The sequence below is a fragment of the Athene noctua genome, chromosome Z (genome assembly GCF_965140245.1).
Source record: "Athene noctua chromosome Z, bAthNoc1.hap1.1, whole genome shotgun sequence".
In the NCBI taxonomy this organism is placed as follows: Eukaryota; Metazoa; Chordata; class Aves; order Strigiformes; family Strigidae; genus Athene; species Athene noctua.
This window is the reverse complement of record NC_134077.1, coordinates 86,759,604-86,787,542: the sequence shown is the minus strand read 5'-3', so window position 1 is coordinate 86,787,542 and position 27,939 is coordinate 86,759,604. Positions and strand designations below refer to the sequence as shown.

Here is a 27,939-nt window from a genome sequence, read left to right as displayed (position 1 = left end):
GGTCTGTTCTCTGATGCAGATGCGAAGCAGGAGCATTTCTCTGAAGCGGTCCTTGAGCCTGATGTCCTTTTACAGAATTAAAATGTTTTGGCTTCTAGCTTCAGCTGCAAGCCCGACATGGAGTCAGGAGCCATTACAGGGCTCTGGAGGGAGGAAGCAGGTCTAATCTGCTGCCTTATGCCGGGACTGCCAGGAGTGATGCATAGGGTAGCTGGATTCTGAAGTTTGACTGAGACAGTTTTTAAGAAAATTAAAAGTAAGATATATGACAGTGGAGATGACTTCCAAATCTCCCTGGCATTAACAAGTACCCTGAAACAAATGATCTAAGACAAAAGACCTGTGCTTGGTCTTCCTGGGCAATACTGAGGAATTAACTTTGCAATCATGCTGCAGGGATAAATATATTTTTATAACCATTAAAACCAAATAAATAAATGAGATGACCCTACTACCTAATCTGGTGGCAAACATGCACACATGCTCTTCTACAAGAATATTTCTTGGTCTTTGTTTTTATATGAAAAAAAAAAAAAAAAAGAGAGAGGATAATCATATAAATACAAAGCTAGAGAAAGGGAATCCTCAGGACAATCATCTTTTTGCTCTCAGTGTGTCTCTGAAATGAACAGAAGCTGTCATTTCTTGCTTTCTGCTCCTCTGCTTATAACCCACATATGTTATGTCAACTTCCCTTCTTACTGCTCTACTGCATAAGGTATCACTTTCCAAACCAGCAGCAGCCACTTGTTCCTTCTAGCTAGTACAGATAAATCTCTTTCCTTTATACTTAAAGAAGCTAAAAATATTCTCTTCCATCTTCACACAAAGTAAATTTACTTAAGGCCAAGACCAGTGTAAACAGAAAAGAGTTTCAAAATCACAAAAGCTTTATATCAGATTATTTTCCTAAGTGAGTTTTCAGCAGTTGTTGTGCCTCATCATGAGAAGAGTGAGCTTTCATTCTCTCAGATCATTAAAGCAAACAGTGAAAAGCAGAGAATTTTAATCTATATATGCACATACTGAATGAGATATCATCTTAAATATAGAGTAGAACAAAAGTAAGAGTACTTTTTGGAGACAGCCCAATTGGGTCCTACATCTGATGGAGTTTGAAGTGTAAAGAAATACACTTTGGGTACATAAACCACTTTGATTCTAATCAAATCTGTAAAATTACTCTAATGGATATGCACTTTTGAAATCCTAAAATGCAATGCTGTTCTCTTGTCTGGCATTTTCCTATTTGTCGTGAGGTCCACTGTGCAGCAGGCTCTGCCTAAATATTAGTGCACAGGCTCAGAGGTGATCCATTCCTCAAAATCAAATGCCAAGTTCCTGAGGCAGTGTGTGGAATGGGGTTAACTTCAATTAATTAACTCTAGTTAGACTGCTGAAAGAAGAGGAAATACCAGTGACCTGGGATTTGGTCTCCTACCTTGTTAAAGATGGGAAACAGTAGAAGAAATAACAGAAACTGGTGGTTTAAACATATATTTTTTTGGAAGCTGTCTCCAGCAGAGGGCTGGCAATACAAAATTATGGGTGTTGATAAGAAAGGGGACAAGAGGATAAGTGAAAGTCAGGTGAGATGTCTCAGGGGTCTGGCCTCAGGCCTCCTACTAGGACACAGATCAGGAAAAGAAAGAGCTGGATCCCAGGGCATTCCACTTGTGAAGAAGTGCACCTCAAAACAGGTCCATAAAATCATCAAGCTGCCTCTTCTCTACTCATTTGTTATTTCTAGAAATTTAATGACCTGGTTTGGAGGAAAAGCTGTTTCACTCAGCGTGTCTGGTGATCAGGAACCTCCCTTTGGGTGTAGGCTGAGTTCGTCCCAAACCCAGACCTCAGCAAAGAATCTAGCAGCTACTCTAATGGAGTACAAGATAATTAGATTAAACAGTTAACTGTTTAATTGTATATTATAACTGATATCAAGAAGTACGTGCCTGTTTTTCCAGAACAAGTTATTCTAAGCATGTTGCTGTATCCAAAGCTGGGGCAGTCTTGGAAAACTAGGCAGACTGTGTTACTGACAGGGACAGAAGCAGGTCCTAGGTACCTACAGATGCAGTGTAGGCTTAATTTAGGAGGACTCTATGTGTGTTAACAGATATATTTTCTCCAGGTTTGATGTTACTCTCCATTGCTTCTCCACCAATAGAAAAGATACAGCGTATTCTGTGTTTTGGGAATATCATTTAGCTTCACATTAACTCATTGTAGATGCCTCATCTTTCAGCTTTCCTTAGCTTTTAACCACTTTTCACAAGTATCAGCAGGAGATGTAACTGGCGTTTTTAGGCAATCTCTTTCTGGAAATAATTATTCTCTGTGACATCATATACTACAGTCTTTTTTTTCTTTTTTTTTTTTTTTTTAATTTATTGTTATTACTACAACAGACATAAATTTATGGCTTCATTGAAGTTAATGGCTGAACATCCAATATCAGGTTTTTTCCTTTGGGTTATAGCACAAGGTTTGAATAGAGAGAATGGCCACAAGTGGAGATTTGAAGAAAGAAAATTGAGATGAGGAAGGGTAAGGTGGCGAGAAAGGTTTAACCTTCCTTCTCAGACATTCTCCTTTTCATCTATGCCCTTGCTCAAATACGTGGTAGACAACTCTGGGTTTGAAGGACTTTGGGTTTGTGCTCCCCTGTGCTCCTTCATTTTTTGGTTTTCTCCCCAGTGGTGCTTTCTGGTTTTCTGTATTTTGGATCCATGCATGGGTGAACAGACAGATGTAGTCTGTATTTCAAGCATCCCATGGTAAAATTTTGACATCCACTGTCAAGCACAGTTTGTTTTAAGTTGTGCTTTGAGTCACTGCCAGAACCAAAACCAGTGAGGCAAATGTAGACTTTATTTCATCATAAATCCTGTGTACCTGTATAGATGTTTCCAAAAGTAAAAGACAGAGAGAGAAATTCTAAATCATAATCAAAACAGAGTATAAATATCAGTCAGAGGCAACTGGAAATGCAGGAGTTATTTGCTGTGTCGCCCCTGTGCTCTGAAGTTAGAAACACATCGTAAAGCTCAAAGTTTAGAAACACAGCCTGACACAATTAAAATGAGAGAGACTGAAATCAAACACATCATACTCATAGTTTAAAGGATGATAGGACATACTTGGAATGACATTTACTGCTGTTTCCATAAAACGGGGAGGGGGAGGCAGCGCTGGACCTTCAGCAATTGCAAAAGCCCGCACAATATAAAGGCCCTATTTTAGTTAACATGTTGTCAGTCTTTAACGACTAGTGGTGTAACAGCTGGTTTTGATGTAATTTCTTTTGAGACCACTAGATTACAAGCCATTTATTGCATTCCTCTCCCCACACTGCTCCCTGGATACAGACAGGGAGTCAAGAGGTCAGAGGTCTAAAGCCAGTAGCTAAAGGATTTGTCATCATTTAACAGGTCATTTGTTGCTATGTACTATGCAAACTGGACAGTGCAACCTAGCAGGACAGTGTAATATGTTTTATTTTTCACATCTCCACAAGGAGAATCAAGTTTGACCCCATAGCAGAAACAACTTTCTTACCTGGGACCATCAGTTTGTGCCTGGGGTTTTGTGGGAGGAAGGCACGCACAGTCATACACTGCCGAAAAATATCCTCAGTTAACACCATGATTACGGTTTTCCAGGTCTGCACTCAATATTGAGACATAAACCCCCAAAACAGGGAGAATGATGGTTATGACAAGCAGGTAGTTCACTAGCTGCTGTGGGTCATAATAAACACATCTCAAATTCCACTTTCCATTACGTGAGTGTAACTGGAAGAGCAGAATTGTTCTTAAATCCTGCACAATTTCTGTCCTTTTCTACTGCTCCTTGTTACATGGGAAGTGGTTGCATTATGGTCTCTTTCTATGAGTATGAAAAACGTTTGGCTTAAATAGTCTGTAATTAGCAGCCAATGAGATATTGTCTGTAAGGAGCACGTGAACATGAGAAGACTGATTTAAAGGGTCTGAGAAAACACAGCTGACTTCAAAAATATGGGAACTGTATGACTTGTCCCCAGAGGAATAATTGAAAAACTTTTCCTACCATTACAGCAAAGAATTTGAAGTTCCAGCAGTGTGGTTAGCTGTGAAGCTGATTCTTGCAAAGAAACTCTTGCAAAGAAGAATTATATTCAACAAATAAAGAAGCAGAAATGTTCATATTTTTCTGTTCTTTGTACAAATCAGAATCTTTTAGATATCAGAAGAACTATTTGAGATTTCCTCTAGCCCCATAATTGTGATTCTTTATGTATATAAGCCTGAAGATGTTCACATTTCGCCTTTATAATATGCCCAAAGAACAGGAAACCAGCATTCAGACACCTTCTAAAGACAGATGGCAAATCATCCAAAGTTTACTGTTGCCTTTGTTCCTTGGCAGTGTTGGTATTGTGGACCTTGTGAGGTGGCAGACCGTAAGGTCAGGCACTTTCTGCACACTCATTTTCATGTGAGGGCTTTAATAAAGCAAGAAATTATTGCAACTTTCAGGAAGGGCAGTTAGAGGGTTCACGCTGTCTTGAGACAATTATGTAATTGCTTTTTTGACGCCAAAATCTCTCATTATCAAGTCACTTAGTCTTTCTGATGTAGGTGAGCTCTCTGCCCAAATTCAGCTGGGCAATTCCAAGCTCTGGACTGGAACTCCTTCCCAGGGTCCTGCCGTGTGTGCCAGCAGCTGCAGGGATGAGGAGGAGATGCTGCTTGATGAGGAGTTACGGTGGTTTCCTTCTCCTGCAGAAGAGAGGGAAGAGTTCATGGGGGTAAAACTGGACCAGGTGAGTGATGCTCAGTCGCTCGATCCCTGAGCAGCATGCACTTGATGCTTCTGCTTGTTTTAAGGATCAGAAGTGTAGGTAGGTCCTTTACAGTCCTTGGGAGAGGATATCCATGGTACTTCAGGTCTGTACGCAGCCCAGTTCTGACAAGGGCTCCCGGGTAAGACTGGATCACAAACAAGGATGTGCTGGTGGTCTTTGGGATCTCAGTCTTCAAAGCACTGACCACAGCTGCATGAACTGAAGGACAAACTCTGGCAGTTACTTGTGACGGGTGCCCCCTGTTCCGACCCTGGTGACGTGGTTAGCATAATTAATGTCATTTTACGAGTCAAATACCCATTTTCTGTGACAGAGTAGGTCACGTATTCATTCCCCTCCCCTCATTATCAGGCCCTGAAGGTCCAGTGCAGCAAGTAGACAGAACAAACATTAGGTTACTCCCTTCCTCACTAGCCTTGAATGTCCCAGGCACCTGTGCAGCCCTTGGTGGTGGTGATGGCCCTGGCAGAGGGAAGGAAGTGTGAAAATACAGAGCACCATCCACAAAATCATTTTTATTATTATATTATTTATCAGTTTTATTTATTACTTAACTTATAAGTTGTGTTGTCTTGATTCTGTTTGTAGAAATCCTGTGCCATTCTAATAATAAATTCTGTGATATACTAATCATAATGTTCTTTTAAGAAAGTAAAGCTTTAATTGTAACTACAATTTTGTGCAGCCATCATTCTGCCAAGGATCCCTGAAAGAACCCATCTGTCTGCTCAGTGCTGGGTGGCACCTGTGACCTCAGGCATCTTCTCTGTAGGTCGTCCGGAGAGAGAAAAGTCTAGTGGGATTTCACAAAGAAATAGTGATGAGGGTGTCTCCAAGTACCCTGACATTTTGCTGTGCTTGGGAATATATGAAGTTAGTAAAAAAAGAAAAATGAAAAAATAATCAGCACTGACAACCCAGAATATGGAATCCCTTGGATTCAAGCATTTAGAGTTTGCACCATCTTTTTATTTGAACTGAAGGCAGCAACGACCACAGCTACCCTGATACACTAATGCTGCTGTTTGGAGTGCAATCAGATGTACTCCTGGAGTTTATAAATAGCTTCAACTATTATATATCTTGCATGCTACACAGCTTAGCAAGCAAGGGTGGAGCGGAGAGCAGCATTAAACACTTTTATTTGGAGTGTTTGTTACCAGCAGTGTTGCAGGGAGTGCTGATGGGCTGAGAGCAATCATGAAGCAGCTTTTCCCTCCCCTTGCACACTCTCCCCTGATGAATCTAGGTCAAGGAAGAGCAAGATGACTCTTGTGCCAGTCACTGTCCTTCCCCAGTGATGATGCCATAAATTTTCAAACCACAACAACCTCCAGAAAAAGAGGATAATCAGAAAATATATCTTATTTTGTTGTAGGGGTGATTTTAAACGCTTGCCATATGAAGATATGTCTATATTTCCATTAGAAAGCCAGTTTTGGAGAGTTTTGCAGAGCTCAGCTACAAAATACTTGCTTTGAAATGAAACTTGGTTTAAATTAACCTATCCTCTTAAATATTACATATTTTATGGAATATGATAGCATACATGTTATAAACATGCATCTGGGATGCTTTATTTTTGGGATACTGAATTTTTATTTTGTTGATCAAAAGGCTAGTGGTTACTACTTTAGGAATTTTGAGGGGGTTGTATGTCAGCATTATTTTCCTTAAATATGAAATCATCTAATGAAAGAAACTTCACTAATATATCTTTTCCTGTAATTTTGAAAATAGACCCATTCCCAATACTAACATCTAAAAGCACTGTCTCATCTTTCCCTCCAAAAGTTCCATCATTCACTTAAGCATAAAGTCAGACCCTGCAACCAGAATTTTCTGTTGTAGTTAATGCTACACTATCTGTGGCCCAGTCTACTATGGGACCTAAAAGCACAGTTCCTAAGAGGAAATCTTTTCTACTTCTTTTATGCATAAAATTGTCAGTCGAAAAAATGTTCTTTCGACATTCTTTTCTTTAAAGGCAGCAGGGACAGAAAAGGGGCATATATTTAGTTATGTACACTTTCTTACATGTATTTTTCATACAAAACTCTACTTTCTGAGAAAGTAAAGTGCAGGTGAAGAGGTGCCCTTTTGCTGGATGAACTGAGCTCATCCACAGTGCCTTTGGCTCTCTAAATCTTGAAAAAAAAAATAATCACATTTTACTTTTATATAATGCTGTGGAAGTTGGATACATTACCACTTCCTCCTTTGGTTTTGAAGGTACTAACCACTGACGCTTTCTAATCAATCCTAGAAGGCTCCTGAATGGTAGTTTTCTAAAGTCTAGTTCTCACTTACTGCTGGAAGGAGACTAGACAAACTTTCATTAAAGTTTGGGAGAATTCAGGCAAAAAATCCTAAGGGCAAGCGTGTCCTTCCAGCACCTCTGTTAAAATGAATGAACAGGTTTTGGGGAAAGGGAGAGAAAGGGGAAAGGAGAGGAGAAGGGGAGGACACGTTTACCTTTTAGAGTTCCTTGGCTGTCAGAATGATTTCTGCATACCAAGACGAATATCCAAAAGCAACACACCATAAAATTAACATGGTAACTCCAAAACAACAAAATTCACAAACCAATTGTCTGTGAATTAGCTCTTTCAGTTCAGATTTGAAGTATACACCAGAGAGACTGTTTTTTTTTTAATATAGTAGGTCATACTATCCGTTAGGTTCAGTCCACAGATTTCAAAGGGACCGAAATAAACAGCAAGTTGTAAGATAAGTCCCTACAACCTACATTAAAAATTTGCTGTGGATACAAGACAGCAAAATCCTCTAACAAATGTGGGTTTGCGTTTGATCCGTGCTACAACCCCACCTTTGGGAAACTGTACTTAATGCTGCATCACAGTTTTGAAATATGTATAATTCTGATATTTTGAAATACGTTATTTATTACACTTGATAAAAAAAAAAAAAAAAAAAAAAAGATGTTTTTTGTAAAATGAAAGACGAATCTACCACTTCTGTCGGAAACAAATCAGAAAGGCAATGGTTATTGAAAAGAAGCTTGATTAAAAGGAAAAGATTAAATGGGATTCTTTGTACATTTGCAGACTGGTCTGAGTTTTATTACTTAAGAATGTAATCACCATGTTTTGAAACAATGTCTTCAAACATACCTGAAAAATCGAGGCATTTCAAGGTTAAATCTAGGAAGTTATATATTCTGCAGCGCCTTGTACTAAGTTGCCCTGCTTGTGTGGCTTTAAACACACTGATTTTATTTTTTGTTTGTTTGCTAGCCTGCCATTTGATGTTTTATTTTAAAGAAGTGCCTGTTGGTGTTTGAGCTGGTGGAAGGATCTTCTTCTGCTTTTCTCCCCCAGGAAAACTAGCGACAGCAGCCGGGCCAGGACACCTAAAGCAGCCTCACTGAAGGAAGCTGGTCCTCCCATTATCTCTGTCACTTAAAGCTGGTACAGGCTGCATATCCACCTACCAACAGCTTTAATCAATGTCCATCATGTCCAGAGAAAATAGCTTCCAGGATGGAGCAAGAAACTCGCCTGCTGCCAGCACCCTTTGTCTCTCCCATATGGGCAGGACACGATTCCCCGCGATTAGCCAACAATTACGAGCTCTGAACTGATCAATTCAGTCAATTTACTGTGCAAAGTAAATTGATCCTCCGGAACAAAGAGATCTGCCAGCAGGGAGGTACCTGAGAAAGCAGCATGCCTGTGTAAACAGTGCTGTCCTTGCCCCAGTGTGGAGTGGCCCAGCGCCATATGGTGCCACTATGAACTTATTAACTGACGGATTAACTCATCTCAGCATTTGGGATCCCCACTTTCCAGCTGTGAGGATGATTGATAGGCTAACTACTGCTTCAGTCTTGGAAGTTATTTCCTCCATTTAACAGAGTCAAGAAGACAGAAAATTGCCCCCTTTGTAAATGCTAATCTCACCCCTCCTTCGAACACCCAACATAGCAATTTATTCCAGGCAAAGTCTTAAAATTGGTATAGTACACATCAAATGCATACTAATTAGCAATTTCTTTTGAAGGCTCCATCACTTAATAAGGGTCTCCTTTTCCATATGTTCATCATGCCCCACTTCACCCTTTAATTACAAAACAGCACTTTCTACTAATTGTCAGAAGGTACATTGTGCCCAGTATCTGTATTAAATACTGCACCTTCTGAGGGTAATTTAGGGTCAGATAGAAAGCAGGCAGATAGGCAGAAAGTCTTAGGCACACTGTCCTCATCTTAGGGATATTAATTTTTATTCCCCCTTCTTAAGGGAACGCTCCATGAAAAGGGCATTTCTTTAGAAATGGCAAACCTCATGTCCACGCAGCATTGTGCCAGCACTGGTAATGAGACCATGGTTTTCCCACTGCTGCTGAATAGGGTATAACTACCAGCAATTTATTTCTTGGTACCTTCAGGTGGGAGGGTGTCGATAAATCTTAAAATGGGCAATCTGTGGTGGGTCAGAGGATTTGCTCTGTCCAATTCAGTCTGTGTTGATCCACATTATTTTCTTTTTACTCTGTATGATTCTTTACTGATTGTATAATGAGTCTTCAGTTCTTAAAAGCCTAGCACTACGTTACTTGTTCTTACCAGCACTCACACCAGAATTACAGCATGAAAATGTACAAGAAGCTGAGGAGAAAAAATACCCAAACTAAATCAGAGGCGTACAAAAAATTGACACCTTTTTCCTGTTGAAAACATTAAAATGTGCTCCTTCTTTTGCTTTCCTTATGCCAGGCAACTGCAACCATAACCTTGATAAGTAATTTGTGCTTATGCCTAGCACGGCATAAATGTAACTGAGGATGGATAAATAAACAACCATGTTTCAAAGCAGGTTTCACTGCTATGGTGTTTATTTTAACATGATCCTTGTAGGCAACTTCAAGCTGGTTTAGTTCATTATCTTTTGCAAAAAGCAAAAGCCCCATTCAAAGTGAATACATTGTTATGAAATGAGGGAAACTATGTCATGCAGATTAGAGCAAATAAAAGCTGCAGATGCTTGCTGAAATTTATGTTTTAATGGTGTCTCTATCATTGCTTAAAAGACGAATATGCCTTTTTTGTGTTAAATTAAAAGAAGACGATAATTTCAGGGCATATATAAGGATGATGCTTTCTCTGAGGGTAAAAGAAACTCAGGTTCTCCTAGTCACTCCTGTTCAATGAAAGCAGAGCTTGTCTGAAGCCAGAAGAAAATATTCACCCAAAGCTTTAATTTTTTCCCTTGGTTTTGTTGAAAATGCATTTCAGACAAGATTTTTTCCCACCATTTGTAAGTGAAAACAAAAAGAAACATCTTTTAAAAGGAACGTTAAAGGAAGCACTGCCTCATTTGGTTTCATATTGCAGCGTTTTAAATAGGTCAAATACTAAAACTGAAGTTAAAACAGACGTTAGCACATATGATTGCTGGCTGCCAGCAAGTTCCACGTTTGGGTTTGCCACCAACAAAAATCCACTGAACACACAAATTAGCCACATTTGTGATTGCTCCGAAAGCTTTAATGTTTCTGTACTTTAGAAATTCTGCCATGTAAGCGCACGAAGCATTGCAGGAGATCCAGGAGATGACTTTTAAACTGGGGTAGCCTTTACCTTGAGTTGGACCAGCAGCACCATCAGAGGAGCCTTGCACTGAACTCTACTGGCCACAGTGAGATCCCAGTTGCCAGACAATTCTAACCTGCACATCTGTCCACAACATGGAAGAGCCAACATGCCTTTAGGTTACACAGCCCTTACAAAATGTCACCTTAACAGTAAGATTTACCTATGGATAAGAGGAAATATTTGTACCAGCTGTGTGTGACCTGTGGAGAGGGTGAGACCATGGCCAGACATAGAGCTGCCCCATCCCAGTGGCCGTCACCATCCAGCCTCTGGTCTCAGTGTCTGAAGCAACAACTGCACCTGCCCTGTGACAGCTGCACACGATAGACCTGGTCACACAGACATCTTCTGGGCAACGGAGGTTTTCATTGGACACCCACTTTAGAAGGAAGCTAGAAAGTGTTGGTTTTTTTTTTTTTATTTTAATTTTGTTGAAACATCCCTCGCTAGCATTTTCAGAATAAATTGTTCTGATTTTGGCTAATTTCTTTTAACTGTGCTTTAACACACAGTCTTGGAAAAAATTCTGAAAGATAATGACATTATCTCCCGTTCCTTTGAACTGTTTAATTTTTTTTTAACCAAACCCAATAATCTATCAAGTCTACATTGCACTGAACTTCATTTTCAGCACTCAGGTCCTTATGAATGTGATGTGATGTCTGGAACAATAAGTTCTAAAATTTTAGGCTGTGTTAAAAAACCCCAAACCACAACAACAAACAAACAAATAAAAAAAAATTTGAAAGACTGGAAAACAAAGGAAGAAAAAAGCAATTTACCTGGACAAGTGACTGAAGAAAAAAAGTCTTTCACTTGAGAAGCAGGTACCTAATAATAGCTTACAAATGAAGAGGAGACATGAAGAACTCCTTTTATACGGGTGTCTCTCTATATATACACATGTATTTATATGTGTGTATATATCTACATATATGTGTATGATTATAAGTGTGTATACATCTATGTGTATATATATATAAATAATGTTATGACACACCTTGAATTTGGGAGGGGACAATATAACACAGCATTTTTTTGAGCACTGAAGACTGACAGTGCTGCATTTTGTTTGAAGCTCAATCATGTTTGAAATGATTGAAGTTATTTTTCACTTGTTAAAAAAAATGAACATGCACATCTTGGCTGGCACTTCATATGATATGTCATGTCTGTGCTTGCTGTGTTTTGGGATGGGCCAATGTTTTCAACCTCAAAAATCATGATTTAAATTGGGAACTGACAGACCTCTACAGTCCTGAGAGTGGAAATGTGATCGTGAAGAAATGTAATTAAATTGTCTCTGTCAGGGAGAGATTTGACCAATCACTCAGTGTTCATCTTATGTGCAAGCACTTCTTTCACTAGCTATTATCTTCATTGTCTTTAGGTGTTTTAGTTTCAGCTGGAGCATCATGTTGATCAAACTACACCTCTTATTCCTTTTAATTAGGAATGCAGCATCCTTCTGTTCTCAATTTAGGCATCTCAAAAGCATTACTAAAATATCAGATCCTCTGTCAACTGGGTTGAACAGCATGAAAATAATTATATTTTTCTTTCTAACACAAGATCAAAGCTCCAGAAGAGGTGACATACATGTTGGATATTCAGACTCAAGCAGGGAGGTCAACTGAACCCAGAAATACTTTGTTGCTGTTTTTACAGCATAAAAGCTGTTTTTTAAAAGAAATGTTGATACATGGCAGTACTTAACTGCTGCCCTATGTTCGTGTATTATATTGAATGCTTTGCTAAGGTGTGAGGATTTTTTCCCCTCATGCACTGGTATTTTTTCTAATACAGAAAATGAGCATGGAGCTAAGGCTCAGATCTACAGAGACATCAGGAGAACTGATTGCAAACCCAGCCCTTTTAAGCCCTGATTTGAAAATTTGCAGGGAGGTATTCATATTTTCTTTCTTACTCCTCTCTAAATTTTACCTCTTCTGCATACATCTAGGAGAGGCTCTAACTTCAGGTTATTAGCAGTGACTGAGTGCTTTCCCCCTTTATTTCTCCTCTCCCCCCACTCCACAAACACTTTTTTTTTTTTTCCTTTCCTATTCTAGTGCAAAAATCCCAGATGCAGAGTAGCTTCTTTGAGTGCCTGAGAAGTCTCTCAGAGTGGATGTAGGCTCCAAAATGTCATGTGGGTCTGTCCTGGAAGAACATGCCATGCCCTGATGGTCACTGTGAGAAGAGCTTCTGCTCCCAACCCAATATTGTCAATGTGCTGATCATTTGTCCTCCCGAGATGCAGGAGCTGTGATCCTTGAATCGCTGCCTCCCAGAAGGGCTGCAGACAAATGTAAAGCTGGATCCTTTTCTGTATCAAAGAATTTCTCATCTCTTTCCATTACAGCAACTGCCAGAAGTGGCAAAAGAATCACATGAACCCTCCCTCTGAGGGTTTTATGAGTACTGGAGACAATCTCTGAGCAGCCTTTGGAAGTAAGAGCTGTTTTAAATCACCAAAGCAGCAAGCAGAAGAAAAAGGAATCATAAAAGAAGAACTGGTCGTGTTTCTTATGGTAGAATTCCCAATTGATGGAATGTGTAACTTTTCACTTGAATTAGTGCAAGAGAATTTCGAGGGCAATGGTCCAAAGAAATAAAGCATTTTTAATTGGGCTAGCAGGAGGGAGAAGGGAGGGGTTCTCACCACGCTAATTGAAAAAACAAACTCACTGATTTTATACACTGGGTTGGTCAAGAGCTTTCTTTTATGCTTTAGTTTATTGAAACATGGCACATCTGTGGCTTCAGTGCCTTGCACACAGATGGCATCCCTTTTTGTTAAAGCACTTGACAACAGCATTGCTTGCTTGTCAGTCTGGATAACCTCAGATAACATGAAGAAACTGCTTATGTTATGCTTAGTGACAGTGTCACTCATTACATCGCTTCATCCTTTCCCTTTATCTGACTTCTGTTAGAGTCCTAAAACTCCTCTCATTTATGGGAATGCCCTGGTCATAAAAAAGCTGCCTCAGACAAACAGCACAAACCTTTCCTTCCCTGGTGTGCAGCTCCCTGTGAAAGCTCCTGTCACACACCAGGGGCTGCTGCCTGAAAAATGGGAGAAAGAAGCAGGTGGGCAGGAGGGAGTGATAGAGGCTGGTGTACATATTAAGTGCTACTCATTAAAGCGGGTCCCAAGAGAATATGGCCACTACACAGGGGTGAATTAATGACGACAAACAGCCCCTGGATGTTTTGGCCATGTTTTTTATACATGTCTACTCGTCAGCTAGCTCAGTGGGCAGAGCTGTAATGAGGCATTGCCAGGACTATCATGGCCTCAGACAAACGGGAAAGGAAAAGTGCCTCAAACAAAGAGCACATGGCCTTTCTGTCTCAGGGTCTTCAGTTGTCTATGAAATGGCCATGATATACTGGGGGTTGATGTCCAAGAAATAGGAGATTGCCATTTTCATGCCAGCTCCTTTCATACATTTTTCCCTTTTTCTCTCGAGCTTGATTCAGCTGCTGCCACCACCAAGGTTCAATACAATGCCATGGTTTTTCAGCTCATCTTCCTGAGTGGCAGCAGGCACAACAGCAACCTGAACATGCAAACTCCTGTCTCCTGTTACTGCCAGTTTGACAGACAAGTAGCAGAGAGTAGTTACCGGCATGTGGGAAATGAAAGGGTGTTGCCATATTACCCATCCTTTGAGCTGGCAATACATGGAAACATGACCTGACTTATCTCTGAGTTTCTGAGATGAACTGTTTGACTGATGTACAAACAATTTAGATTAGAAAAGCAATCAGTATGGTCTGGTATGAAACTTCTGGTTAAGTTTTCCATAGAAAGAGATTGGAAATTCAATCTGGTTTTGTGCTTTCTTTCATTGTGATCCCATCTTAAAATGCTTTATGGACCATATCACGTTGCAGAGTAGCTGGACATTCCCAGCCTCCTGTGACCCATCTCTTCTCTCCTTACTATACTAATGAATGCCCCTCTTCTGATTAGGTATTCCACTCCCAGCCTATGCTACCAGAAGTAGTGATATTGGTAGTAACTGGGGACTTTGAGGCAAAAGATCTGTGGAATGTATCAACAGAATTTTGAACATAAATTGCATTTCGTATTTAGGAATGGGAAAACACTTTAAAATTACTCCTGAAAGGAAGATGCCTGTGATGGGAAAAGTGCTTTTATGGAGGAAAGCACTTTTGGATAGTCAAAACTTAACAGTCCCGCCCAAAGTGCCAGAGCAATGTGGTCTTCACTACCATTGCATCGAGTTACTGACCAGCTATTTAGGCTTGAGGACAGAACAAAGTCAGTTTTCAAAAGTCACAGTGGAAATGCAGACAAGATTTCCTTTTCTCTCTAAGGTCTAAGTCTATGGAAAGATGACACTATTTTAATTTCATTCTGAAACTTCAGAAACTGGATTATTCTGGCTCTGCACCCAGAACATGTGTCTCTGATGAAGAGGAGATTGCTGCTTCCCCAGCACAGGGATGTGTGGGGAAAGCAGGAGGATGGGAGGACTGTTTTGTATCTGGTCCTTGTGGACTTCCAAGGGTGAATCCAGGCTGAGGAGAGTATTAATTCTAAAGAAAAGTAATAGAAAAGTAAATAAAAAAATGAGCATAGAGTTGCCTCTGAATCCTAATATCTTTATCCTTAGGGATTTTGATTCCATTACAAATATTAGCAAAGATCAAGGGCATTTTATTTTAAGGGCAAGTCTAATTGGAAAGAAGTTAATTCTACAAAAGTGGAAGTCTGCTAAAGAAATTAAAATTGATATGAGTTCTGCAGTGGAAGTGTCGGATCCTTCAGGATTCTTCCCACATGTGAGTCAAACTTCTCTTCAAGGGACCTCTTGTATTTTCCAAATCCCACCCCATTCTTCCCTCTTGTCTTCCTAATTTTGCTCCACATTTTGCGTTGATGTTCTTGCAGATCTTTCTCTCTGCTTCCCAGCACGCTCTTTTGGAAGCACAAAATGCTCTTTGCTACCTATCTAGACCACCAAGAAAAGCAGGGGGGTGTCTTCCCCATTGGTTATTTTAGCTGACCCCCTCTGAAGTCCATTTTGTCTAGTTTCACTGCCTCTGACAGTATGAAAACACACTGAGACAGATGACAAATGCTGGCTTTTTAATAAACAGTGAGTGTACATGGCAAACCAATCTCACCTCATAGTCACAGAGAGACATCCAAGGAGATTTCCTTAAGAAAAGCCTTATCAAAGAGGAAAAAAATGAGGAGGCATTTTTTTTAGGATTATTTTTACTCTTGCTCCTCTTCATTAGTTGAACTGATGCATCACAGGTGGGCAAAGGAACAAGAAAGGCAAGCTGGCCATGTAGATGAAGTAGACAACAGGCAAAAGAGATGCAAGGAGATGAGATTAGCTTCAAATTTTTTTCTTGCCTGGTTCTCTAAAGAGACAAATGCTCACAGGGTGTGAGCACTTACTCTTATCTGCATCTTGCATGTATGTGTCTTCCTTCCTAACACCCTTTGGGCCAATTTCAGTGAAACTGCAAAGAGTGCATGGTCTGAAATGAGAAAACCAGGTATTGCCATCTGCTTGCCTTGATGTGACTCTGCTCCCCATCAACCTCTGGCTGATTTGTCTAACTGTGTACAGCTGCATTTACATTCGTGATAAACAGCTGGGCAGATGAGCAAGGTCCTGACAGTGTCTTTACCAAAGTACAGTCTGCACACAGTATGGGTATCAGATCTGCCTCTCAGTGCTGGGAGAAAATAGCTGCATGCACTGTAATTAAAATCAATAACAAAGGCAATTCCATGTTGTTGCCCTCGATGAAAAGCTCTAAATACTGATACTGAAATTTCTAATACTGAAATACTAAAACCATTTAGAGGTTATTTTGGGTATACAGAGATTTTACCATTATGGTAACTGTTCCTGTAATTGTGCTAGCAGGAACACAAAACTGCAAGGTATCATGGGATGGTATCTGCTGCATAAAATTTGAAAGGAATTACATCATAACTAATCAGTTGGAAAAGCAGCTGGTTGCAGAAATACATAAAATCTAAAGGTACAGCATAAGCAAAATCAAGGATCCACATCAATCAAATTTCAAAACATACTGCCTGGGAAAATGCATACTTCTTGGTTTATCCAAAAAAATAATGCAAAATAAAGACACTTTCAACAACAACAACAAAAAAAGAAATTGCAGTAAGTTGCAAAACCAAACACAGCAAATTACAAAATCACCTTGATCAACACATTTGAAAGTAAGACTAAAATATTTCAAAATCCTCTCTATAATGAGAAATAAGAGCAGCAAAGAACTGAAATCTTATTCACAGGTCACAATTACAATGATTTTAATGAGCCTGGAGCAAACTGGTGGCTTGTGGACATAAAAGAGTCTTTCATTTTTAAGTCCACTCTTAAGGCTTCATATTGCAGAAAAAAAGCAGCAAAAAACCATAATTGGAAAATTGAAATAATAATTTATAAAAACAAAACATCTGCATGGTAAGCCAAAATATTGATATCAGTAGGATATGGATTCTGGCAGAGTTAATGGTATAGAAGTTCATGGTCAAAATATATTTTTTTAACTGACGAAAAAATCATCAGGCTTGGTCTTTCAGAATGAATGACTTGATCTTTTGAATGTACTAAAGAAGAGGGGACGCAGCTCTGAAATTCCACTATGGAAATAAAGCGGGAAGAGGAGGAGAGACCTCAGGCAGAATGGAAAGGTAGAAATAGTTACTGCTTTGGATGAGCGAACAGCTGTGGGAACCAAAATTTTGTTGTGATGACGCTACCTATGGCTGGGTTAAACTTGATAGAAAAAGCACAGACTTTCAGAAGAATAAACATGATTAAAAGTACTCAGATCTTGATGGGAATAGAGTAGTTTAATTGCTGCTGTCATTTGTTAAAACTCTAGCATCTCCACTTAATTCCTTGAGCGCACCCCAGGGTTTGGGGTATTGCAGGCAGCTCTAAAACATGCAACGCTGCAGCTGCGAGCATGTGCACTGGGGACAGAAATATTGGGAGTGAATGTGTCCTCGGGGAGGGCCATCTTCCTAGGGAACAGGGGACGCCACAAAACAATGTCAGTTTGTTCTTACAGGAGATTCCTAGACAATTAAAAAAAAAAAAAAATCACAGCCAGTGTTTTCTATTTTAAAAGTATCTGTTCTGCAGTTTTTCATTTCAAGTAACACATCTCCAAGCAGGACGGTGAGGGAATGGTCTAACAGTTCAAAGGTAGATTTAGCACCCAGTGAAAGAGTTAAAATTTTGGTGCCACCAAGACAAGTAGGCTAGACCTCCACTCTCCATGACCGCTAGACTTGAGTCAGTCCTGTAGAAAACACGTCCAAAGGAAACTCCAGAGAAAAGGTACTGGTCAGAAAGATTACCTGGGGAATTTTGCCAGGTCATGTGGAGTAACCTACATGCAAAATACCACAGGACAATTTAAATGTCTGTGAGGGTGGAGGATCTTAATTTTGCTTAATAAATGAATACACTTTCAGCCCCCTGGCAGTCTCTACCACCTATTCACAACTGACTCAGCTGGAGGTTGTGCTAATTCTTGGCACACTGATTTTTTTTGATCCTAAAAGGCTCTTTAAGACTTACCTTTCTCTGATGCAACCAAGTTTATGACATCTGACAGGACCACAGTTGGCTGTGTTATAACTGCAAAAAGAAACATACAGTTAAAACATATTTTTTATTACAATTTAGGAGTATGATTCAAACTTGGGAGTAAATTATTAATATATCATTATTAATTAATATACCGGAGGTTACAGTTTTTCATTGTGTATCTCAGGAGACCTAAGCCAAAAAGCAGAGTGCAATGGTAGCTTTAACAAGGAGTTTTTCCCATTGATACAGGGCATGAAAGCAGGAGGAGCATATGGAATTAAAAAAGCAGCAAAATAAGGATTGAGGCTAACAAGGTTAAAGTGGGATCAGGACTTTGACATGATAATGTGAAAGACAGTACAGGTAAGAGATTAGTTATGGTCTTTAGAGTAGGGCATTTCTGTTCATGGTGCTCTGGCAATACATCTTCAAATACTGTTTCTCATCAGGATTGCTTTCATATTGAAGGAAGTGCTAAAAAGGAGCCGTTAGGCTCACGCAAATGCATCTCAAGCATGTTCTTCTACACAATCTGTACCACTCCACACAGAACACGCTTTTATGTAGGTATGAAAAAAATGTTGACCTGGACTTATACTGGGTACTATAGCTGACTATGATTATGAAGGAGAAAGAAATCTACGAGCCAGAAATGATCAAAACTAAGATAAGTGGTTATGATGGCACTTTCTGAAATTAAAGACCCAAGTGTTATGGGCACAGCAGCATCGTACATATGCTGTAAGCCTGTACCATGATAAAATCCTTTGGGAAAATTTAAGTAATGGAACAAATTACTCTTAAGTTAAATGATACACTTTATAACCCACTTCTTATTTTAGAAACATTTAATAATATTAAATTACCTAAATGGCTAGGGAGGGCTATGCTTAGTGATTTACTAATTGCTGGCAGAGTCATTCCAAAAATGGAAACCCCAAATGAGCCCACCCCAGTTCTGGCCCACTCACTAATAGATTGTGACTACTCTGAAAAAGTTCACTTTCAAGTATGTGAGAGCTGATTGCATTTGACATTGCTTCTAGTTTGAATACATAAGGTGACCTCCAAGCCTCTCTCAAATTAATATAAAAAATTTATTGTAAATTTAGTAAGATGAGGAAGCCACACACTTGGGCCTTTTCTGTTGCTGCTCATTCCAGCGTGTTCAGAAGAAACTAGTAGACCATTGCAAAAAAATAAAACCAGTTTTGGTGGAAGGCTGTTTTTTTGAATTTGTATAGGATCCAAACCAACAATGGGATTAACAACATATTCAGTCTGGTGAACTCTGTTAATCAGCCCTTTTAGACAGTTCATTTGCTTAAATTCAGGTATATATCAACTTCTTAATTTTTCTGAGATGTATGTCAAGTTTTTGAATTACTTCTAATGAAAGTATAGTAACAGGCAGAGACTCTACTTCACTGGCAAGGCATGAAGCATATAGCTAATTAGCCATTTAAGTCATATACAGTTCTTTATGGTATAATGTTAATTTTAAAACTTTCTCTGTGAATTATGTATAACACATTTATTCTACATCTGAATTTTTAAAGAAAAATACCAGAAAAGAGTGTATAATTGGAAAGAGCTCACAGGAATATTCTCATATTTTATACATTGTTTAAAACAAGTAACTCCCCTGGGAAGTTCCCTGAGATTCTTTTTTTTTTTTTTTTTTTTATTATAACTGGGTTAGGACAGTTCTTGTAAAGTGCCTTTGAAAATATAAGTAGTGCTTAAATGGCAGAGCTGGGCCTGCAGAAGGGGAAGAGGGGACATCTAGTGTGTCTGGGAGGGCTGATAGACTTGTGGCAGTGAATTAAGATCAGGATGCTAAAGCTGTTACTGCCTTCAGCTGTTTGACCCATCTTTCAAACAGATGGATGGCCAACTCAGAATGAACTGATCTACTCACAAATCAGTTCCCAACTTGCCAGTTTTCAGCCTGTCACACTAATGTGAACTAATTCAGATTTTGTTTTTTCTTAATAAACCATGCTGAAACCAGTGTCAGTTCAGGAGCTGATTCATGGATGCACTGGATGGTTTTGCCTCGGGGTTAAAAATGTCATGGGAGAGATAGGGCAAGTACCTGAGGGATGTAACTAATCCACTGGCCAATTTTCACTGGTTTCATCGACTCCTACATCCACTTTTGAAAGCAGTCTTTCTGCCTATGAATCTCAGCCTGAATTTTATTATGCCTTTTATATCACCGTTTCCACAGTACTGCCCTGCAATGGATACCTGAAAGGTGCCATTCAGAGAAACAATTTGAAACATACTTTATGGCTTTTAACATTCATTTTGATAATTTGCCATGTTCCCACCTATTTATCCAAGGTTTATCTAATTCATTCAACACCACAACATCTAACAGATTTACCATATGTAAAGCCAGACCCCTAGCTGATGCAGAAGCCAAAAGGATTTTTAAGAAGCTTTTGTTATGCCATACTTTAAAACGCAGCTTGGTGTTGAAAACTAACAAATTAAGAGAGAATTGAACCTCACTTGCATGGATGCCTTTGGCTCCTCTTCTCCCACTCACACACTGACACTGGGTCAAAGCAATCGCTCCATGTGTAGCTGCCAGCAGCATAAAAAGAATCAGTGGGACATATCTTTGGGTATCTCTATCATTATCAAATACTTTTCTTAAGGCTTGCTTCCCTGAGTGCCCCCCCTTCTTTCTCCTCATCTTTCCCTGACTTCATGTCCATTTTGTCTGCTGCTGCAGAACTGCAGGAGTTGCTCTTTGTGCCCCAAGGAATGCAAAGATCATCTTGAGTTCGACCTGGGAAGATGCAATAGATGCAAAATCTGAAGAAGTCACAAAACCTTTCAGATATTTTTATGGAAACAGACAGGTGGATATGATTGTTCCTCAAAGCCAGGAAAATATGAACCACAATTTTTCTATCTGGCTGAATTAAGTAATGTTCTGGTCCAGCATTATTTTTAGTGGTGACGTAAAAGGAGCAGGGGCAAACTTTGTGTTGAGATCCCCCACTGCCTTTGGGTTGTGCACATTCTTCAGCAACAATTTTTATCACCATATTATGAAACATCAGGTGCCTAAGGTGACAAGCTTTTTTCTCCACAAACCTGTGACATCATTTAGCATTAAAAAAATTTGGAAGGGATGATCAGATTAGTGCCCAGGAAAAGGGAAAAAAACCCCCTCTACAATCCAGAGTAGATTTTAATAAATCAAGAGAGAGACGATTTTCAACATTTCAGCTAAGATTTGTGAGAAATCCTGTGACATACACATTTGCACTTCAGCTGGCAGAATGGCAGAGCTGACACCTCCTGTCAGGACCAAGTCAACGAGCAGGTAGACCTTGGTGAGGAGTCCTTGGCATAACAATGAAAACTGGTACTGTATGCCCTAAAAAAAAGATGTCAAAGAAATCTCAGAGATACTGAAGTGCACAAACCCTGAATCAGAACCTTTTAAATTCATGTCCTTAGCCAGCCTACTTCTCGTATTTCCTTCCTATTGTGTCTGTGTTTTTTAAACCTGCCTATAAGGCACATAACACCACCAAGTGAAAGAACTCGGTGCAAAAGAATGAGGTTGCAGCTGGCATGTATCTCCATCACTTGATCAGATCCCCTAGAAACTTACCACTGCCAGGGTAGCTCCCATCCCTCTTTCCCTGCCTCTTGTCTTACAGCCAGTACTTGGCAAGTAAGTGTCGAGGAGCTGAAGAGTATAAGTTAAAGTATTGACAGCCTTTATAAAGGTCAGGCTGCCTCTTCTTCTTTTTATTATTATTTTTTCTCATTTTCATCTGCTCCTTGATAAAACTAGCAACACTTTATTTGCACACAGTTGAAGCATCAGGTGTATTGGATGAAGGAGCCTAAGTAAACTGCAAAATAGCAATTAAATTCCTGGAAGAGACAATGGAAAAATATTTGCTTTGTCGCCGCTTAATGAGAAGAAGGGCCTGTCTCTTTCAAATTTTGTCATAAAGTGTTTTGATGACTTGTTACTAGTTAACTGTAAATCTTTTGATCTCCTGATTTTGATAGACAATGACCCCGTCATCATATCAAAGTGCTTCCTATTACAGTAAATGGAGAAGCACAGCTCTCTGGAGATATCCTTAGGGCAAAGTGTGCATGCATACACAAGGAAGATGGAGAAAAAGGGAGAGATCTATAGCATCTAGCCTATTTAGGGGTTTTCTATACTAGAAACCCAATTGTGTCATGGGATCCACTTACAACACAGTTTCATTGTAGAGTGCAGCTGGTAACCTTAACCTTTAAGCCTTGCTGTGGGACATAGTTATGGACCCATCAACACTACAAAATAGGATCATATTGTATTTGGGTCAGGGGATAACTATGTTGTAACTTCGTCCCTTGTCACGGCTGTGATTTTACCACAGACAAGGCCTTCTAAAGCCCAGTATTGTATTGTATGTCTTGTTCACTACCAATAATTGCTGCTGCTACTGCTGTTGTAGGGGAACCACCTGCTGTGTCCCTTTCTTTTGTGTAGCAGCCCCTTTAGCAGCAATAGTAGTAATTCTAGGAAACCCTAATACAGACTATTAGTGTCATTTTATTGGGTATAGTAACTGACGATTTTTTGCATAGCAAATTTCTAACTTTGTACAGGAGGGTAAAGTCCAAATCTGAAAGGAGAGTGGTTGCTCTCAGAAACTGTCTAATTCTGGACTTTTCTGATGCCAGTAAAAGTCAAGGCTGTTAAAGAGCCTCCTTTCAGCTTCTGCTACTGACATAAACTTGACAGTGGCAAGTGAAGGTGTGTACCATCCAGACTGCTACCTTAACATCATTGCCAGTGTTAGGTGATAAACCCAGGAACAAACACGAAGTCTTTTCATACTCCTTGTAAAATCTATTAGTCTGACATTGGGGGTGGGGGGCAGGGAGGGGTTGTGTGCTTGTATTTTGGAGGGGGGGTGTGGGTGGTGGACTCATCTAAATTCCCACCTTAATTTCCAAAGCTTGGGAGGGACATGGGAAAATGCCCTAAGAGCTGAAGTGTGTCCAGGTTTCCACTGAGCTCCTACAAAGAGGAGGCTCGGTGAAGGCAACGAGGACAGTATGCCTTAGCATGAGGCCTCCTCCATGGATGCTTAATGTTTCCCACTTTTGCTGCTCTAGTGATGCAGTGCAGGCTCCTATAAGGGGCTAATCCATCCTAGGCCCAATGAATACTCTCCAAGTAATGAGGCAGCCTGGGAGGAGCAGAGGGATCTGCAAGGTCATGGTTGCAACAGGTCCCTTGTGCTTCTAGCTACCATACACCACCTACCCTATAGCTTATAGGGTGCTCAGAGGTTGGCTTATAGCTCTGCTGTGCAGCAGCCCTTTAGAGACCCTAACAGTTCTTGAGGCAGGGGTGATAATTTCCCATTGCTAGTCTCCTCATTGAGGTATCTTCTCAAAGGGCAAGCTGTTAGCTACCCCAACCCCCTGTGCCCCGTACAGAAATGTGGCAAGGAGGGATGCCTTAACTGCACCCAGGGCAAAGCAGCCTGAACTAGCTAAAGCTCTGAAATCTTTGCAGGGGAGAACTGAGAGGAGAACACATCTTTAGAGCACAGCACAGCCATCTGGAACAGCCCTTTCCTCAAGAGACGCATCAGGCAGAGTGGCAGGACCCCCTTTCCCAAAGAAGGACAGGGGAATGCAGCTGCCCTGATGCAACTGTGAAGCCTTCAAAATTGTGTAGGTGTTGTGCAAGCAGCAGGGTGACTGGTATGCTAAACACAGAGAGGGATGTAGGCACCTGGAAGGGGAGAGCAGGGACACAGCAGCCCCTCTTGGCCGGTCTCCAACGCGGTTTCCCTGCAGGTACCTCACGGACAGAAAACAGACATTGCTGGGAATAAAGAAAGGGAGGACAGGTTGAATATCACAATAAACTTTGAGACTGCAATGCTTTTATTCACAGTTATTTCATAGTTTACAGGTGTCCTTATGTCACCTTCCACCGTTGTATCTCTGTGCCTCTCCAAGGCTGAAAAACAACCTGCAGTGCTCGATATACCTCCTTCGTCTTGTCTTTTTATTGAAGAGCACAAGCAGGCACTTGAAGGCTGAAAACACATGAAGGTTGCCTGACTTGGAAGAAAAGGTGTGTGGGGAGCAGGAGGACAGGGGAAGAACTGCACATTCAGGTGGAAACACAAGTCACCCTTCTAGCGCTCTGCTTTCCCAAGGGCGGCAGAGCCAGGGCTGGGTGGGAAGCTGCACTGACTGTAGAGTGTCTGCCTGTAGCTGCTTTCCCTGCTTTCATCTGCGGGAAGGTGATACAGAGCCTGGGGCTGGAACCACGTCCTGCCCATCTCCCCCCTCCTCCAAATTTATGCACGAAGTATGGGTCTGCGGCATTATCCTAGTCAAGCCAGTCACAGTGATGGTAGAGCCTGAGGGGATACATAGCTCTGCCTGTAGCTACAGTTACGCAGTTTTCAGGGAATTATTGCTGTGAGACCTTGTGCATCCTCCTGCTGCCGACTGGCTTCTCACAGCTCCTCCTGCTAGAGAGCCAGGTGAGGAAGGACGGGCTCATTGCAGAACATAGTTACATTGGCCAGTTCATCCCAGTTCTTATAAGATTGCATTCCCTTTTCCTTTCTTCACCTTTTACACCTTCTTACTGAAGTTTACAGGCTCTCTCTGCAAAATAGTGATCTTCCATCTCCAAATGTTGAAACTTCCACTTGTAAAAAGACCCGTCTATCCTGGTATAATTTACAAATTTCGTTCGTTCAGGAAAATAAATTTACCTTTTGCTAAATGCAGAAAGTAGAGTGAACAGTTCTAAAATATTCAACGTGTAGCCAGCTTGTCTTCTCAGCTAAAATTTCTGTTCTTGCGTGATTTTTCTTCCAAAAAGCAATACATAGTTTTCTTTTATATAGGTTCTCTCCAGACAGAAGTTTTCTCTTCTCAAACACTGCTAAAGAACAACCTGCAAAGAAGTGTCATGGGAACTGGGGTTGGATCTCTTAACTTCAGCTGGTTTTAGCCAACAAAATGTGTAAATTTTGTTTTTACTGAGTACAACGCAGCTTCGCTGCTGAAAAATTGTCTTCACTCATGGTGAAAAAAAACCCAGACTTTCACATACATTTCATTTTGCTTTTTTTCTGTTCATCCAGCACAAAAAATTAAATTTGCCATTCTGCAGTAAGTATTGTCAGTGAACTGTAATTAATATCTGCTGGAGATAGTCATTGCCCTCCATGAATGCCCATTGAATTTGTCTGGACAGGAACTACACATTTCCACTATGCATCTCAAGCAGGACCAATTTTGAAAGGAAGTAACAAAGATTGGAGTTTTTTTCTGGGCAGAAAGTGCACTGGGCAGTTTCTGTTTTGGGATTTTTTGTTGTGGGTTTTTTTTTTTTTTTCCTCTTGTGTTGTTATTCCTAATAAAAGGCTGATGTTTAACATCCTCCTTTGTCCCAATACCAGGTCTTCCTTCTGGTTAGTTGCTGAAAAACTACAGATGCTGAAGCAGGTAGTTGTGTGTCTGTATGGAGAGCACAGAAAGGAACTGCCACCTCCTAAGGGTGCCCCCAGTGAGCACGGGGGAGAAGGGAGGAGGCGGAGGGACCACCCAAGGGCAGAAGAGGCATCATCTGCCTCTCCCTGTCATGGTCAAGAAAATGCCTCTGTTTGTTACTGTTCTCTCAGTCCTGCTCTGAGCAGGGCCCTGGTTGAATCAGGAGCCTCAGGGTTTGGTAATGTCACTTATTAAGGCACTCAAACCCCTGAGTTTCTCCAAAAAGCTAGGTTTTGGCAAGCTGCTCCTGTGAGCAGGAGCTGCTGAAATGGGTTTCTAGTCTGAAATATGCCTTATGTCTCCAATAAGCAGCTCTTGGGTCTGTTTTCACTCAGTGCTTGTCCATACTTACATATGAGTCAACAACACATGACATCTCTTTTATCTTGGCAATATCCAAGGAGTACTCACGGAGAAAATCCAATACAACAAAAAGAAAAGTACTGCTCTGAGTGTGTGAAGATGAACATTGAGAAAGCTCAAACATACTCGACATGCCCTGAATCACCAGCTGTGGGTAATGTTAAATTTTTCCGTTCTGATCTTTCGCTTCCTTGACAAAGGCATCCATCGACCGAAAACTCTTTTATTGCGTTAGGGCACACTGCAGATGTCCTACAATGTGGGTGCTCCTGAAGGCATATTGATAAAACCCCTGTACGTCCCGACAGCCTGCAATTTCACCAAAGGCATCGCATGGAAGGGGCTCCACAAAGACAAAATTCAGCCTCCAGCAATTTCAGCAAAGGAGATTACAAATGTTGAAAATTGCTTCTTATGCACAGAGTTGCTGGCATCAGATTAATGCTACAGCATGAGCTGCTATTGGGAAGTCAAAACAAATAGTGTGCATGAAATAGCTTAAAATAAACAAATACAGCAATAAGTAATGTGAATACAATCTTTTCTTTTTTTTTTTTTTTTTCCAGGAAGCGGTCAAGAACCAATATCTAATAATACCTGCATTTGGCAATGGTGTGTCCAGGAAGAACTCTGGTCTCTCAGCAAAAGAAAATTGCTTCAGAGATGAATCTCTCAGTCTCTTTTTTTTTTTTTTTTCAGAAAAAATGATGGACATTGTTAGGCAGTTGTAAATTCATTATTCAGGTTCATCCTTATAACTAAATACCTGGATTGCAATTCTCTACCCACTGACTTATGCTTCATTCCTTCCAGGTAAAACTGTCTCAATTATTTCTGTCTATGGATAACCATGGTAGCTACCCAGAAACTACTGCTTGTCCAACATATGGATAAGCTCTCACCTTTAATAAAAAAAATAACCAAAAATATATCTTACCAGGGCTTTGTGTGTTATATTGTTTCCTCATGAAATACCATTTTAATTTCCTTCATAAGCCCTGCTCTTCCTCTTCAGAGCTCAGTTATGACTCTCCATCCTTCCCTGCATTGAAGGATGATGCAGCTGATAATAGTTAGAAAAAAGATTCTCTTGTTAAGCCATGCTTTCAGCCTCTCTCTGTGTTGTGTGTGTTAAAATGGAATATGTTCTTTGTGGCAAAGAAAAGGAGAATGAGAATATTCCTGTCTCCTTTGGATACAAAACTTACTGGTGTTTTGTCTGTGTATTAATGGCATAGTGCTTGCAATACCTTGACTTTTTATGACCTGTAAAGCCCAAAAATTTCACAAGCCTTTTCATGCACTGTGACCCCTTCCTGCTGCTCTCTGAGGAGGTTTGATGATATTTCTCCATTTTGGATGAGGAAACTGAGGCAGGAGTTACTAAGAACCACACAGCATGATGGCAGAGAGAAAGGAACAAGACTCAGGCTCTTGTTCTACATGTGGGTCACATCTGCCTTTGAAGGAAGACAAAACAGGAGCTTACGTGTCAGCTTTATGGCTCATTTTTTTACCAGTTTTATCTATTTTTTGGGGGGAGCAAAAAGTCACAGGTTCAAATTCGCAGTGGAAGCAATGTCATCATTCCTGCGCCTACCTGTTAGCTGCAGTGAAAAGCTGGTACGCCTGGCTGGTATGAGATTGTATCTACCAAAGAGATGTTATTGCTGGGAAGCAGGCTCTGTTTCAGCAGAAGAAAGAGCAGGTAAGGATGTTACTTTGTCAGACATTACAGATTAAGTAGTGTTGCTTCGGCAGTGGGAATATCTTTAGACTACTGAAAACCACCTTAAAGCCCAGAGGCACTGCCAGAGAAAAAAGAATGATTTTTTCAGTGGCCTCCATCCTGTTCCTACTTTCTCCAGTAGTATGCTCCTCTTGCAGTACTATATATTAA

At 40.4% G+C, this 27,939-nt stretch overlaps 1 long non-coding RNA gene across 1 annotated transcript in view; it reads right to left on the bottom strand.

Moving 5' to 3' along the window:
* Positions 1-27,939, bottom strand: part of LOC141973842 (uncharacterized) — a 73,338-nt gene that overhangs the window by 30,409 nt on the left and 14,990 nt on the right. Inside the window, exon 2 of the long non-coding RNA XR_012635606.1 lies at positions 18,093-18,152. This is a non-coding gene — a long non-coding RNA (uncharacterized LOC141973842). The remainder of the gene's footprint in view (positions 1-18,092; positions 18,153-27,939) is intronic.